The sequence below is a fragment of the Dermacentor albipictus genome, chromosome 4 (genome assembly GCF_038994185.2).
Source record: "Dermacentor albipictus isolate Rhodes 1998 colony chromosome 4, USDA_Dalb.pri_finalv2, whole genome shotgun sequence".
Taxonomy (NCBI): Eukaryota; Metazoa; Arthropoda; class Arachnida; order Ixodida; family Ixodidae; genus Dermacentor; species Dermacentor albipictus.
The window spans coordinates 174,580,400-174,597,524 of NC_091824.1; positions in this window are offsets into that span (position 1 = coordinate 174,580,400).

Sequence of the window (17,125 nt, forward strand, 5' to 3'; positions counted from 1 at the left end):
ACAAGCGTGCCCGCTGCGGTATTTCTGCCTGCTTCTCAGCCTCACCACACACACACACAAAAAAAAGACGGGGGAGGGGGGTGAATGGAGGAGAGGAGGCACGCTACTGGCTGCAAGATAAATGAAAATATTTTTGTTCTTTCTTCTTCACGTTTAGCGACTCACGATCATGCCTCTATACTGTGCCGGTGCTACACCTTGCCTTCAGCGCGATTCTTAATTAAGTCACATCCGCAGAAGTTATGCTGTTGTTTCCCTGCACCCGTTGCGTTAGGAACAAAGAACGTGCATTAGTTTCATCAATTCATTTTGTGTGTTTCAGCGACCACCGTTCTCTCCTACAAACAAACTGCCTCCACCAGACGAGCGTTTGTCCTATACTTGACTATGCGAGCAGCAAAAAACGTTCACGGGAAAGGCCTCTTTGCCAAGATGGAGCGCTTTGTAATTATCATCTGGCACTTTTTTCATTTAGAGTGACAACCCCTCTCACACTGGTCATACCAAATAGGAAAATTGTGGAGGCTCCGTGAGGACAAATGGCTTTTTACTTGTCCAGTGACTTCAGTACCTAGCTTATTGACATGCTACCTGACAGGCTAAATTTTCGCTGTACTCTACAAAGGTGTTTTCAAAAAATTATGTCTTTAATATGCTTTTTCTGCATCACATATTTATTTGAAAATCGTTGCAAACTCCGCTGTTGCTGGGCTTGTGTGCAAAGTCGAAAACTAGTCACCTTCTACGCCCAAACCTTGCTTTCAATAAATAGTTGGCAGATTTTCCAAGAATAAAGCGACGATGTATCACGCCGCGTCACATGATACCAGCTATGTGCCTCCGCTGATGCTTTTCGCAAGCCTTCCACAAAGGGGGAGAATATCACTTCGACGGGAGATCAGCCCGTTCGACAGCACATTTCACAGGGCAGGAATGTACTGTCACGAGGGTACAGACTTAGTGGTACAAACGCACTGTATCCTAAAATTGATCGCAATTTCTATTGACCTGCATACTAATCTTTATTTTATATCTAACGGCCTAAATTGTGGAAGAAATGATAATGTTTTACTGATTTAAATCATTATGAGCTTCTTCCCTAGCAGTGGACCCACCATGTGCTTTCTGTACGGCACAAGTGAACACAAATGAACATGCGCGGCTAGCCTTGGAGGCTTTCCACACAGAGGGAAGAGCAGACGACTGTATCAGTCGTACCTCCTTATCTCTGTACTCAGCCGAATATAATTTTCTGCGCACACGTCTTCAGTAACTGGCTTTAGTGTGGCATGAATTTCTGTGTCTTTTGTGGCGCACGCGTGCGTGCTCGAGTGGTGAAGGGTATTTATATGCGTTGTCGCAAGAATAAATCTGTTGTTAGTCGGCGCCAGTGCTTGTCTCGTCTCTTCTTTGTGAGTTTCCCTGAGTTTTGCGCTGTCTATACTCGACTTCAGGCTTTCAGGACCTGGCGTTAGAGCTGTTTTTCAATGAAAGGAAATAAATTAAACAAAATTCTAATCACTCTGTCGCCTCTGAACATATTATTGCTTTGTTCTGGAACTTTTCTGCCACCACGAGTCGACACCGTAAAGCGCGACACCAATATGATGTGTAAAAGAGGCTTTCAGAATTTGGAACGATGGCAGAGAAATGGCACATATAGAGAATAGTCAGGGCAGTAGCACTCCTGGCAGACATATGCTTTCTTTTTAGTCACAGAGGCTTCCACAAAAATGCCTGTGGTTTTATCAATGCACACGCTTTTGAAAGAAGGGCTGCAGTTTTTACGAACCCCGTAACGCGATCGCAGGTCGTTCACTTTTTCACGATTTTGCAGCACGCAGGTGTAGACTGAAAACTCAAAGCTATGACCATGACAACTAAAACATGATACATGTGAAGCTGCCAGGGCAACAAATAATGTAGTTTTCGTCACAAATCTAATAATATAAATTAAAAAGGTGATAAGCTCGGAACGAGAGTGCTGAATTCAAGCTCACATGAAAGCATTCAAGCTCGCCGGACCATTGAAATATCAATCTTGATTAATGGCTCATACCCCCGTAAACGTGGTCTGCCCACACAACAGAAGAGAAGCGAAATTCTACGCAAGAATGATGAGCGGCAACGGAGCCAATCGGGGGAAGCTTAAGCAATGCCTCCTTTACTAGATGCCTGCCGCGTGAGCCGAGAAGCTGGTTCCTGCCCCTCTCCTCTTTACTTTCCCCACCCGGCTCAACCCGGATTGAAACCCCTTAAAGGGACACTAAAGGGAAACAATAAATCAGTTTAGACTAATAAAGCATTGTTTGAGAAACCTGCAGGCAGTCATTTCAAGAAAATAGTTTGAATATTAGATGAGAAAATGAAGGTCCAAGTATCAGTATTTGGATTTCGCGCCGAAACCCCAGCGCCGGTACGTCAGCGTGACGTCAGGTATTCCAAAGTTTGTTTTCGCATTTGGGCCGCGTTGGCTGAATAAAGGTTCCCGAAACTTGGCATGTTTAATATTTGGTTCCTTTAGAGCACAATGTAGTCAATCTGTACCGCTATATATAATTAGTAGGCCCTAGAAGATGCCATCAAAATCCAAGACGTCACAGCCCCCAGGTGCGGGAGCACAAGCAGGCGTCGCCACCCGCATTTCGTTCTTGCGCTTTTTCTGGCTTACCAAACGTCTTATCGTTGTAAGAGTGGTGTTTTTGGTGTTGTAGAACGGCGATTTACTGATGCAGAAGAAATCACTTCTCACTTTAGTGTCCCTTTAAACTTCGTGGGGTAGTGACACTCTCCTTCTCCTCCTTCGCTCTTCCTCGTTTCTCCTCTTTTTCGCGCTCCCTCCTCGACCGCGGCGCTACCTACATTGCTCGAGCGTAGCAACGGCGCCAACATGCGCTCCCCGCCACTCCGTAGACGTTTCTCGGGCCAAAATGGCGCTGAAGCAAGGCGCGAAGGCCCACGTGATGCTATTAGACCAATAGCGACGCGACGGCGGCCTCGGCCAGAGCGCGCGAGGAGGAGGCGGCATTCTTCAAAGCGTGGCACTACTTTACGAAGTTTAAGGGGCTTTAACCCGGGTCGGCTGCGAGCGCTAGCTGTGGTGGCCGCTGCAAACCTATGTCACGTAGCCCTGCCTCCGAGATTTTAGCGGCGTCTGTTGCGATCCCGGAGGCAGGACCCGCGATCTCTCGTCAAGCCATTGGTCGAGCGCGCGCCAGCATAGTAATCGTCACTCCCTCCGCAACAGGAAGCGGGTCGGCTGCGAGCGCCGCCTCTCCGCCACTACCCTGAACTACGGGAACCTTCGCTCCGATGGGAAGACTAGCGACGCGGCAGGCATCTAGGAAAGGAGGCATTGAATTAGGACGGCGCTCCAGCCATTGCTGATGATGATAGTGCTTGGCACAACGGAGCCAGCTGTGGAAGACGACGACGACGAACGTGCGAGCAGCGACAATAACGCGTTTGCGTGGTTGGCGCCGAGAATATTGTAAGTCTTTTTTGAAAAAGTTGTACAAAACATTTCTTTTTCAAAAACATCTGTCATTACCCTTGTTGTTGGGACTTCTTTGGGTCCCAGGTGTTACAAGGGCAGTTCAAGAGCGTGTTACAGGTTCCCGAGCCCACAGGGGTATGAGCGATTGAGCTCCCTTTCTGCACTATCACCAGGATTGGCCCACACCGTAATTTCTTTTTGTCACCGTTTCAGACACATTTTTTTCCAGATCCCAGCCATAGACAGCATCGCTGTAAAAATTTGACTTTTGTTTGGCGTATTAATGCATCTTTAGTAATATTTTACTTGGTTTGGTATCTTAATGCATCTTTAATGCGTATACGTCTCTTTGAGATGGCGAGTTCTCGCGGTTTCATGGCGTCGCATGACATATATAGGCGAAGTGGGCGCAAACCGAATTTTTTTTTATCAGTATAGCGGAGGGCTAATGGCGAAAAAGGCGTATAATAAAAAAAAGAGAGAGTTCTTTTGTTCGGCCTAATCATGCGCAGTTATTGCGTGCACGCCGCATCAGACTGCGGTTTTCGTGCCGCCGTGTGACAGACAGGCGAAGTGGGCGTGGCCCGAAATAGTTTTGACCAACTGTGTGCGGCCAGCGGCAGAAGTGAAACAGAAACAAATTGGAATAGTTCTACGTTATAGCGCTATAGCGTTACACGCACACATATATGTATATAGTTTCTCGTGTCAACGCCGAATTAAGGTGGTTCTATTTGGACCCACGATATCAAACTTATTTTTGGAAGTTGGCGGAGTGCTTGAATCCTGCTTCACCTCCGTCGCGGCACTATCTCCGGGATCAGCCCACACATTCCTGTCCGCGATACGGACGTAAACCGTAATGCAGGGAACGCATGCGTACGACACGTACAGGGGCTAGCGGTCAACAACTTCGCTGGAAAAATTCAGTTGTGAGTGAAGCGCTGTCCTGTCTGCTTTCTTGCAACGTTTTGTCTGTGTGCCGGTGCGCTTCAATACCGACTAACCTAGACATGCTTTGCACATCGTTCGGTAACGCAAATTCAGTGAATGATGTAATAGTTCCGCGGAAACCCGCGAGGTGGAGATAAGTAATTAAGGGAGAATGAGACATCCGCCCAACCGTAGCATTTGCTGCGATTGGGTGTATGTCTCATTTTCTCTTAATTAAGCAAATTTCGCGAAATATGCAAACATCTTTAGGACCACATTCATGGCCGGTGTCCACTCACAGAGGATATGTCAATAATTTACCTGGGGCCTTGCCCATTGCAAGCTTCAGGTTACCAACTATTGCACCGGAACTTCTACCTGGGGAGAGAAACAGACGCCGGTCAACAAATACATAACTAGCTGTACGTCAGCATAGTGCAAAGTACTGGGAATTGTTAACGTGAGCTGGTTTTTAACCCTGCCTTTCTTGCCACAGGATAAATTCCAAATTACAGCCCCGAGATCACGCGTGGCATGCTTAAAAGCTTTTGGCCCCGAAAGCTGCGCACAACGAAGTTCTCCTTCTCATTTCTCTATGGTTTGTTCACATATGTATACACAGGAGCCACGAGAGAGCCGTGGACGTCTTTCCTCGTGTTTCTCTCTTCGCCGAACAAATGTAAACGATTCGACGCGTTGCCATGAAGCCGAGGTATAGCGTGGAAAACTCTGAACTGAATTTCATATGCCGTATGCACAGCCGTCGCTGTTTGAACAGAAGTGGCGAAATTTCAAGAGGGATGCTAGAAGGTGTCACTCGAATTATAGCCGTATTCGGTGTTCAATGTTGACAACTACCGAAGCGCTGAGAACGGTGTTTCATGCAAAAGCACGAGCGCTGTCCAACTGCAATCGTTGATGAGGCGTTCAATTTTATTTCCCCCATCTACCCAGTTATGCAGATGCGCCCTCCGAGAGGTAGATGCAGGAGGTGCGTGAACACAATAACTGTTTGCAAGTAGCAGGTCTCCGGCCTCCTTGTCATTTTCTCATAAACATTTACGAGCGATTTTCGCCGCGATTTACAGCCCCCCCCCCCCCCCCCCCCCCGGCGGGCTTATTGCGTATTGCCTCGACTAGACCGTTCCTTACAAGTGCGGGCATTACATGCTCAGAGCAACCAGTTTTGTTACTCACCGCCTCTGAATGCAACGGCAGAATCAGCTCCCAGAAGACGTTGCATGCGTTCTCGATCATGACATCTTTGTTCACAACTTGTACAGCCTGTTCATGTTAATCTCTTTCATTTCGTATTCTTTACTTCGAATGCGTTTGTAGTTGTGCAACTAGATGCAATTGCGACATATACCAAACAAGTATATATATATTTTTTGCAAGTGCAGTGTATCTTATTATGTTGCTTCTTGTTCTAGGTTTCTTGCTTCGCTCTTCTACTCTCGCTGTACTCTGCATGGAACTTACATTGCCTTTTGATTGCCTAAACCCTTGTATGATACCGACATATATTATTCTAGACAGCATTGTTTACTAGACTATAATTTATTAGTGTTGTGCAAATGTTCGGATTTTCGAATAGCAGTTTCGGATATTGTGCTGTTCGATATTCGCTTCAAGAGCAGCTGTAATACTCGTACTTTTCGAAGTGTTGGCGAATTCACGGCCGCAAGTTTGTTTATTGTCTAATATAGACAACTACCCCTTTTCCGGATGCCCGATTTTTCCGACATGCCCGATAATTCGGACGCGTTCGTGGCACCGCCACGGTACCCCATAGAGTCAATATACAAGAACGGCTGAAATTCCGAACGCAAAAACCCGTCACCGCCTGATTTTCTAGACTTTTTCCCATGACCGCAGGCTCGACACGGCCCACCACCGCGGCAACGCTAGGCCTAGCTACTTCGACAGTCGTTACGAAGCTTCTTGCTGTTCGGTGCCGCGTTTTTCATTAAAAGAATTCACCGCTGTTAGCCATGGTGCCGACTCCGCCTTGTCGCTAAAGGCTTCGAAGCTCGGAAAACACGACGCGTTGCATAACGCCGGTTCCCGAAAGACTGCTTCGCCTTAATACAGCATTGTTACGCGGTGAAGCATGCGCGCAGTATTGCGGTGAAGCATACGAAGAAAGGGAAGAGGTAATTGTCACGGTACACAGTACATATTCCTTAATAACACACGCATGCACTCGCGATCCCCTGTCACCGTAAGAGCACCGATGCCCCTAACAAGTGTACTGGTAGGCCTTCAGGGCTATTTCGGACGTGCGTGTGGCGATTTGAGCTCTTGGGGACTGTAAGAGGCTTACAGTTGCCTTTTCGAACTGCCCGATTTTTCAGACATTTTTGTGGCCCCTAGAGAGTACAAGAAATCGGACGTTGACTGTAATCAGTAAGTCATGATTTTTAAAATAAAAATGGTCTCACACGTTCGACAAAACTAGATATCATGGTGGGAGCTTGCAAATATAATAATTGTAGTCATTCCATCAACTCTGTTAAACAACGGGCAAAAGAAACCGAGCAACGAGCTCCAGACAAGCCGGTATGCGCCGCCGTCATCTTTGCCAATCATGGCGCACTGGTTGCCCGCTCTCTTTTCTCACCACCGCCGCGCCCAGGTACTAAGTTATAAAAACAAGTATGAGATACATACAAATACCTTTAAAATTTCTCATAGCCTTTATAATTTCTTAGAAATACTTATTTGCAAGAAAACACATAAACACCGTTTCAAGAAATTTAAACTATAACATTGTGAAAGAAAGCGATGAGTGAATGACATCACCATTATAAAAATAGCAGAAGCTTGGTTGGTGAACAAGATGGACTCGAACGACAGCGTAAAAAATCCAGTTTGGAAGTATTTCTCAAACTTCACTCTAACAACGAAGCCCGGTGTTTCCATATGACGCATCAAGCGTATGCGCAAGGGCAGCCGGTGACAAAACGAAAACCACGACTCACTGCTTCTTTCACTCAAGTCTGAGCTAAAAACAAAAATGACAGAAGCTAAACACTTTTACTTCAACACAGTACTGTCAACCTTCATGAAAGAAAACCCATCGAAATTTTGGAAAACAGTACTACTCTCTTCCTATGACTCTGTATCCTTCAATATCAACCATCAGCCTTGCTCTGATCCCGTAACCATTTCTGAAGCCTTTAATAGCTACTTTCACTCTGTCTTTCATCTTGATGATGGAACCAATCCTCCTTTCACTCATAGCTCGGAACACCAGTTACCCACTCTCGAAGTAACTTACGCTGGGGTTTACCATCTGTTATTAAAAATTGACACAACTAAAAGTGCGGGACCAGATGCCATACCTAATATGTTCTTAAAGAGGTACTCGGAATGGAGTGCCCGTTATCTTAGTCATTTTTAATAAATCACTGGACCCATCCTCCGTTCCCCAGGCTTGGAAAATTGCCAATGAGGTCCCTGTGTCTAAATCTGGCGACAAACAACAAATTAGTAATTACCGACCGCTCTCCCTAATTTCCACTTGCTGCAAGCTTCTTGAGCACATTATTCACAAGCACATTGTTCAGTATTTAACTTGTCATAATCTACTGTCACACTGTCAGCACGGTTCTCGGTCTGGTTTTTCCACTGTCACTCGGCTCATTGAATTTACTCATGACATACTTCTGCATTAAATAACCGCAATCAAATCGCTGCAATATTTATAGATTATTCCAAAGCATTTGACATGGTCCGCCATAATAAGCTTCTTCGTCAACTATGTATCATATTTAACGGCAATAAGTTACTCGACTGGATAACCGACTACATATACTTAAGATCCCAATTCCTGACTTTCAACCATGCACAGTCATCGTCAGCCATTGTAACTTCAGGTGTGCCCCAAGGATCGGTGCTCGGGCCTCTAGTATTTATAATTTTTATTAATGATGTAGCAAATGTTATTAATGACACCGCAGTGAAGTTACGCCTATATGCCGATGACTGCGTGCTTTATCGTAACTTTTCCAAAGCCCATGATCAACAGGAACTAAACAAAGTGTTTTCACTGTTCTGTGAATGGAGTAACGCATGCCAAATGAAAATTAATTTTACTAAAACCGTTGCTCACTGTTCTGTGAATGGAGTAACGCATGCCAAATGAAAATTAATTTCACTAAAACCGTTGCAATGACCTTCAGTAACAGAAAGAATCCGCTGCATGTCTTTTACAGTAATAATGGTAACTACTTGAGCCATGTCAGCGAGTTCAGATACCTGGGTGTTTTCATATAACTTAACATGGAATACTCATATTATTAACATTTCTGGGAAAGCACTTCGCAAACTTGGCTTTCTCAAACGAACCTTAACAAATGCCACGAAGGAATGTAAATTAACTGCTTACAAATCTCTAGTTCGACCGATCCTGGAGTACGCCTCAACTGTTTGGTCCCCTCATCACGCGCGCGCGACATTGACCGGTCAGAATCAGTTTTAAAAAAAAGCAATACGATTCACCTTCGGCCGGTACGATCGCAACTTTTCACCTTCTTCACATATGCGCACTTTATCTTTGCAAACGTTAGGACATAAGCGCACACGTCAACGTATCATCATGCTGCACAAGATCGTTCACACGTCATTCTGGCATTCAGGCACCCTTCTCATTTGTGCCCTCAAGCGCACGTGCAACCCGACGGAACCACCCATTAAACATTGTTCCTATCAAACTAAATATAGACTGCTTTAAGTTTTCTTTTTTCCCGCTAACTGTTGAAATTAGAAATCGATTGGGCGGCTCACTTCGCGCATTGCCAATTGAAGAGTTCGCTGTTCAGTTGCCTAACTAACAATTTGACCTGTTGATATGTTTTTAATACTTCTGTGTTATCTATTTCTAGGCTGCCCATGTTATTTGTTTTTACTAATGTATGTACCCACTCCTGCTATGTCTCCCCTACGAGACAGCAGTATTTGTAAATAAATAAATACAAAACAAAAATAAGTCATGCGTGAAGTAACTGTGGTTTCATTCTCACCAAATTAGCCCACTTAATCCCACAAAGCTCGAACACCACTCTACGTCAAAGAAAATTAAAACAACTTGCTCACATGTATTTGTTGTCATGGAGAGTATATTGGCATGAACAGCGAAGTTAGAAATGAGTAAAATTAACTAGTACACTTACTTAGTAATTCCTTTGCTGAACTATTCACAACTGAACACTCCCTCCAGAATATCGAAAATGCTAGTATGGGCTCTACGTTGGCTTTACAGCACTAAATCAAAAATTTCAGGCATCAAATTGAACATATCAAATATGATACGTTGGACTTCGTGGGGTTAATAACTAGATATGTCCAATAATTATCTTGCATGCCACTTTGCGGCCTAGATTTTCGAACGGCAACTATGCGATATTCGATTCGAAAATATTCGGACAAAATCACTATTGGCTTGAGTGGGCACGGGAGAGCAGCGGCGATGTTGTTGCTCAAAATCCCCTCCTGCTTTCATATGCAGTTAATCGTCTTATTCTTCGGATGGCTATCCGCGCTTGTGCTTGCGGTTGGACCAACTGCTCCTGCATCGACGCCGTTGCCGTTATCATCACCGCTCTTGATACCTTCGGCGACAGCGAGCGATTATGTCCTGTACGAGCTTTTCCCTGGTGCCAGCTTCCCATCATGGTCAAGCACGGCATCAGCACTGCCACCGACAGCCTCTTGCCGCCGGGAGTTAAAGGACTTGCATCGGCTTTCCGCCTTCACGGGAGAGCAGCGACGACGTTGTTGCTCAAGATCCCCTTCTGCTTTCATATGCAGGTTGGTGCAGCCCCGTCTCTTTATTGTAAACATTCAAGCAACAGGTGTCTCTTGCTCTTCCCGTGCCCTAGTGTTGTTTTCGATACCTTGAATGACTGTATATTTGTCGTTAAACTACTGATGCTAAGCGGTGACGTAGAACAAAACCCCGGTCCTCCCCAGCCTGACCCTAGCAAATCGCACAAGGAACTGCTTGATGCCATTACTGCCTTGTCAACAAAATTTGACAAGCGTCATACGGAAGTAATGGAATCTTTGGCCGAGTTAAAGGAAAACGAAGGGACACTTACGCAATAAGTATCAGATCTTACAGAAAGATTGGTAATTTTAGAATCTATTGTTGAATCTATCGAAAATGCGTCGGCGCCAACTGAAATTAACCGCCTTGTTCATGAAACTGTTAGAACTAAAGGTGCCGTACTCAACTCAAGGCTCGACGAATTGGAAGATCGGTCTCGAAGGGACAATTTATTATTTTATGGCATATCTGACAATGCTAACGACACTTGGGCACAGTCCGAAGACAGTATTAAAGATCTGCTGTCGCGTCATCTAAGCTTGAACGTTACCGATAATATAATAGACAGAGCGCACAGGCTGGGTTCCTCTGTGGAACTAAAGGCACGCCCAGTTATCGTCAAGTTTTCGTCTTTTAAAACCAAAGAGTTAGTTCTTTGTCAGAAAGCTAAGCTGAAAACAGCTGGCGGCTCTGTAGGCGAAGACTTCTGCAGATCAACACGCTTGTCACGAAAAAAACTAATTGAATACGGAAAATCTAGCGGCCAACATTTTTCAGTGCGCTTTAACAAACTTAACATCAGCAAAAAGCGCTACATCTACTGCACATCCACTGATAACGTTTGTGAAGCTGACTCCCCTTGTGACTCACATGGTAATCGCAACCCACCTTTAAGCAATACTGGCAATTCGTCTGCGTAGCTATCTTCCCGCCACGCAAATGATGTGTCTCTTCTTGTTAGCAATGCGCGCAGTGTGCTCAACAAGCGAGCGGCACTCTCGGCTCATATTGATTCATATGTTCCGCTCATATTGTTATTCTAACCGAAACTTGGCTTTCTGCTAACGTTCGAAGCAGCGAAATCTTTGACTGTGAAAAGAAACACGCTGTTTATCGATATGACCGCGATGTTCGTATCGGTCTTCTTGATCGCTGTTAATGAAGAGTTTCCTTCCTCAAGTGTCCCAGTCGTGTCAGCTTTAGAAGTGGTGTGCGTGCGTATTACCATTGACAATAGGGATTAAATTTTTTTGCGTATGTTACAGACCCCCCACTGCACCCCGCTCTTTCTGTGATGAACTTCATGACGTCTTAAATAATATAGTTACGCGATACCCCACATTGCCTTTTTTTCTGTTGGGAGATATCAACCTTCCAAACATCTCATGGCACAGTGGTACCGCCTCTATCACAAAAAATTCTTCGGAATGCGCACACTTTCTCGGTGTTTGTTCTGATTTCAACCTCGCACAACTTGTTGATGAACCTACTCGTACTACTGCAGTTTCCGCTAATATCCTTGACCTTATTTTTACTACTACACCTGATCTGGTTTCCAAACTTACTTTATATCCCTGGTTTAAGTGACCACCTGATTATTCATTTCGCTTTGCGTGCCCATGTTTCTACTAAAAAGAGCTTTAAGGTTGTTCGCGATTACAAGCACGCCGATACGGCTTCTATCATGGCAGAAATGGAATCATTCACAGCTGCTTACATCCCCGGTTTTGACGAACGCTCAGTTGAGGATAATTGGCAACTTTTCAAAAATAAACTACTATCTTTAATTGACAGTTATATACCTCAACGAAACATACCCTCAAACACTAGATCGCCATGGTTCAACAACTCTCTTAAACGCCTGCGCAACAAAAAGAAACGGTTATTCCGCCGGGCCAAGCAAACAAAGCTCCCCGCTCATTGGTCAACGTAGCGTCAAGTGGAAACTGAGTACATCCAAACGACTAGTAACGCTAAAACTACCTTCTTGAGTGTTACACTGCCCTCGTTTCTTCAAACGAGTCCGCGATTTTGGAGTGTTATTGGCACTAAAACAAACATTATACATTTTACTTACCCTGATAGCACCAGTGTTCCACCTAATCAATGTTGCAGCGTATTGAATGAGGCGTTTGTCTCTTTCCTCAGTGCCAATATCATCGTCAGTTTACCGAGTGCACCAAGTTCAAACTTCCCTCTGATGCATCCCATAATAATTGAGTGGGTTGGTATTAGCCGGATAATCAATAATCTGCAGATTTCGTCTGCCAGTGGGCCTGCTAGTATTAATTCAAAAATGTTGAAATACACTGAGGTGTTTTCATCTGTTATTCTTTCTAAAATTTTGCTCGGTCGTTGCAGTATTCTTCGCTCCCGCGTGACTGGAAGAAAGGAAAGGTGGTTCCAGTCCCAAAGCCAGGCAATGCGCATGCTCCCGAGAACTACCGTCCCATTTCATTGACAAGCATCCCATGCAAACTTTTGGAACACATCATTTACTCTCCTCTCATTGAATTTTTGGACACCAATTCATTATTTCATTCCTGTCAACATGGCTTCAGAAAAATGTACTCGCGCGAAGCCCAACTAGCTTGCTTTACTAATTATTTTTTTGCTGCATCTGACAATAACTTTGACGTTGACTGTGTTTTCTTGGACTATGCTAAGGCCTTTGATACCGTAACGCACGATCTACTGAACCTTAAACTCGATCAGCTTAACATTGATCCCTTAGTATCAGCTTGGATTAAGGACTTCCTTTCCAATCTAACTCAGTACGTAACTGCCAATAACGCTTCCTCTGCTTTTTCATCGGTTAAATCAGGGGTCCCGCAGGGATCCGTCCTCGGGCCTCTGCTAATGTATATTAACGATCTCCCTGACTGCATCAAATCGTCTTCAGTTAACCTATTTGCTGATGACTGCGTAATATATCATAAGATTAGTGACCCCGCCGATTCCACTTAACTACAAGAAGACCTTAACAATTTATCTATAAGGTGCAACGCGTGGAACATGAAACTAATCGTAAATAAATGTAAATATATGCGCATATCACGCTGCTCTAACAATAATGACACACGCATGTATTTTCTGAATAGCGCTCCTCTCTGTCAAGTTAATTTTTACAAGCATCTCGGCCTTTACATCACTCACGATCTATCATGGCACAAGCATGTTGAATTTATAACTTCTAACGCTAATCGCACGCTAGGCTATCTACGCAAAAACTTTTACGCCGTTCCTGCATCTTTAAAACTGCCGCTCTACAAAACACTTGTTCGATCGAAATTAGAATATGCCTCGGCCACCTGGGATCCCCCTCAAGCATCGCTAACCCTGTCCCTCGAAGCCATTCAGAACCGCGCGTCCCGCTTTATTCTATCTAATTACTCTCGTCATGCTAGCGTAACACTCATGAAGCAAACCCTTAACATACCGGAACTTTCAGTACGTTCTGCATACAGTCGCCTCTGCCTTTTCCACAAGATTTACCACAACCCGGTATCAAAAGAAAAACTTCTTACTCCTCCTTCCTACTTTTCATCCCGCAGTGATCACTTTCATAAAGTTTTCGTGCCTTCTTGTCGCACGAACGCGTACTATTACTCTTTTTTACCTCGCACCTGCAATGACTGGAACCACCTCCCCGCATCGGTCGCTACTATTACAGCCCCATCGAGGTTCAAGACTGCTGTTTTCCATGCCACCTAACAAATATTTTATTCAGTGATCTGCATTCTTTTTCTTTGTATATGTACCACACCTTTCTGTAGCGCCTACGGACCTTGAAAGTATTTTAAATAAATAAATAAAGAAAATTGGCTTCGAATTCGTTTCGAACTCAAAATCCGCTATTCACACAACCCTACAGTTTATTGTGCCTTGTCACCTTCTTTGAGTTTGAGTTTTGCGGTTGCTTATTTCGCTGCCCAAATGTATAACCGTTTTCATTTATTATTCTTTCCTCTAAGATAAATGCCTCTACTGATTTCTAGCTTGACAGAAAAAGAAAGAACAGGACTACGTGATGCAGCGTTGTTGGGTGGCTCTAGCGAGTAATGAAAGTTCCAGCACGGAGCGGAGCCGTCTCGGGCGCACTCACCGGTCTTTATGACGTCCAGAAAGGCGAACGAGACGAGGGCGATCACTGCGCCTAGAGGCCGAAGAAGAGGCATGCCACGCCGTTTTTTGCGCTGTAAACAGGGATCGAAGCAGGGCTGATGCCGTCATTGAGGTGTCATCACGCTGACGTATAGCTGCCTTCGCATTTTTCACCCCAAGTCGATCATCTGGGAACTTAGAACTGACATCAACCCATGGATATTATTGGAATGATTAGGAAAAGCACGCCAGTGTTGATTAACAAATTTACCGAGATGAAATCAGTCAAGTGAAGCGACAGACGTCGGGCGTCTCACTGTTTAATTAAAACGACCCTGAATTCCCCATGAAAACTGTTTCAGTTAGTTTACTCATTCTACCCCTTTTCTTCTCTGACCCCCAGCCCCTTACGTACTTAATTACTTCATCCTTTGAACTACCCCCTTTCTTCCTCTGAGCGGAAACTCCTGTGGTTTCTACACCTTCGGGGCGGGGTGGTGGGGGAGGGTGGAGCCATGAGCCCTCTCAAGGACGACCGCTGCGGTGGCAAGGCAGACGTGCCCACTTGCGGCGGATTACAAACGGCGCCAGAGAACACGAAGGATCCGCCGTGGTGGCGTGGTGGCCTTGGTGTTGCGCTGCTAAGCCCGAGGTTGCGGGATCGAATCCAGGCCGCAGCGGCCGCATTTCGATGGGGGCGAAATTAAAGAAAAACACTTGTGTACCGTGCATTGGGTGCACGTTAAATAACCCCACGTGGTCAAAATTAATCCGGGGCCTCTCACTACTTCGTGCCTCGTAATCGTATCGTGGTTCTGACACTCAAAACCCCAGAATTTAAATTAACACGAAGGCCCTAATAGCTAGGAAGAGACAGTACGATCACAATCTGGTTGATCGCCTTGATATCGCCTCATTTTTCCTTTTGCGGTGAGGCTGTTAGCCTCTAGTTGGTAGGGGTTTTTCGTGGCCTGCTCACCCAAAGACCGGCAGCTGGAAAAGGGGTTTGTGTTTGCGTTTCCGCGTAAAAGAATTATGTTTTATCGTGTGTTCGAATTACGAGCCTATGCTATCATGTCTGTAGGTTATGTGTAAGTCATATTTTACGAATTGTATGACACATTTTACTTTGAGAAACTGAATTAGTTCAATAATTCACTTGCGCTATGCGGAGGGTCTTCAAGAATGAGGACGGACCTCAAACGACAGTTGGAACAGGGCTTTGCCTGTGTCCGCGTAACAGAATTATGTTCGTATCGTCTCTTGTCGAAATAAACTTTTTCTAAACACATATTGAAAATTATTTTGTACATGTGGCATTTAGTTTATGTGTAACTGTGCCTTTCCGTGGGTATACGTGTTTATATGTTGGTGCGTGTGGACTCGGACAATACTTACGTTGAAAACGTGCTGTGTTTCGTTCCTTACATGTTATTGTCCCGGTGGAATTGTGCCGTGATTATGACTCAGTGTTCGTATCGCCTCTTGTCGAAATAAACTTTCTCTAAACACTTTCACGCACATTCGCGCTACAATCCGAAGCTTCCATGTCTGCAGCTTGCGTGCATGTCGTACTTTACGCATTTTCTTACATCAATTTACTTTTAAACAATCATTTCGTTCAATAAGGCACTTGTGCTTGGCGGACGGCCTAGAAGAATGAGGATGTACTAGGTCTGTTAGAAAAGTATTCGACGTTTGGCTGAAGAAAAAAAACTGGCATAACTGGAGCGTTAGAAACCTAATCTACCTCAAAGTAGTCTCCTTGGGACTCCACACATTTCTCCCGGTGGTGCTGCAATTGTTGGAAGCACTCCGAGAAGGCCTCTTTCTAAATGGAGTTTAGCTCAGCTGTCGTTGCAGCCTTAATGTCCTCTCTTGTCTGAAATCGCGCTCCTTTCAATGGCCTCTTGATTTTGGGAAACAGCCAGAAGTCGCAGGGGGCCATATCAGGAGAGTAAGGAGCCTGTTGAACTACAGGAGGTACAGGCTTTTCGCCAAAAAAGTATGAATCAAGTGCGAGGAGTGTGCAGGAGCATTGTCGTGATGGATGCGCCAATTTCCTGTTGACCACAACTCCAATCTCTTGCGCCGCACAGCATCACGTAGGCGACGGAGGACATCCCTGTAATACTCTTTGGTGATTATTTGACCCTGTGGTGCGTACTCGTGGTGTGCCACAGCGCGGGAGTCAAAGAAAGCTCTCAGCATCACTTTGACGTTGCTGCGCACTTGGAGGGCCTTCTTTGGTCTTAGTGACGGGGAACGCTTCCACTGCGACGATTGGGATTTGGTTTCCGGGTCGAACCCGTACGCACAAGACTCGTCACCAGTGATTACGACGTTCATGAAGTCGGGATCACTGTTTTTGGGATCCAGCATGTCCTGTGAGACATCAACGCGAAGTTGCTTTTGCTCCACCGTGAGCAGCTTCGGCACGAATTTCGTCACAACTCTCTTCATGGCCAAATCTTCGGTCATAATGGAATGTGCAAAAAAGTGCTTATGCCCACATCTTCCGCAATTTCTCGGATAGTCACACGACAGTCCCGCACCACCACAGCGCTCACTTCGGCAATGACCTGGTCATTTCGGCATGTTGATGGCCGACTGGAGTGTGGCTAGCTCTCCACCGATGTGCAGCCGTCTTTAAACCGGTTGTACCACCCCTTAATCTGTGTGCTGCTCATAACATCGTCACCGAAATCCGCCTGAATCTTCCGAACGGTTTCCACTAGGCTGTCGCCCAGTTTCTGGCA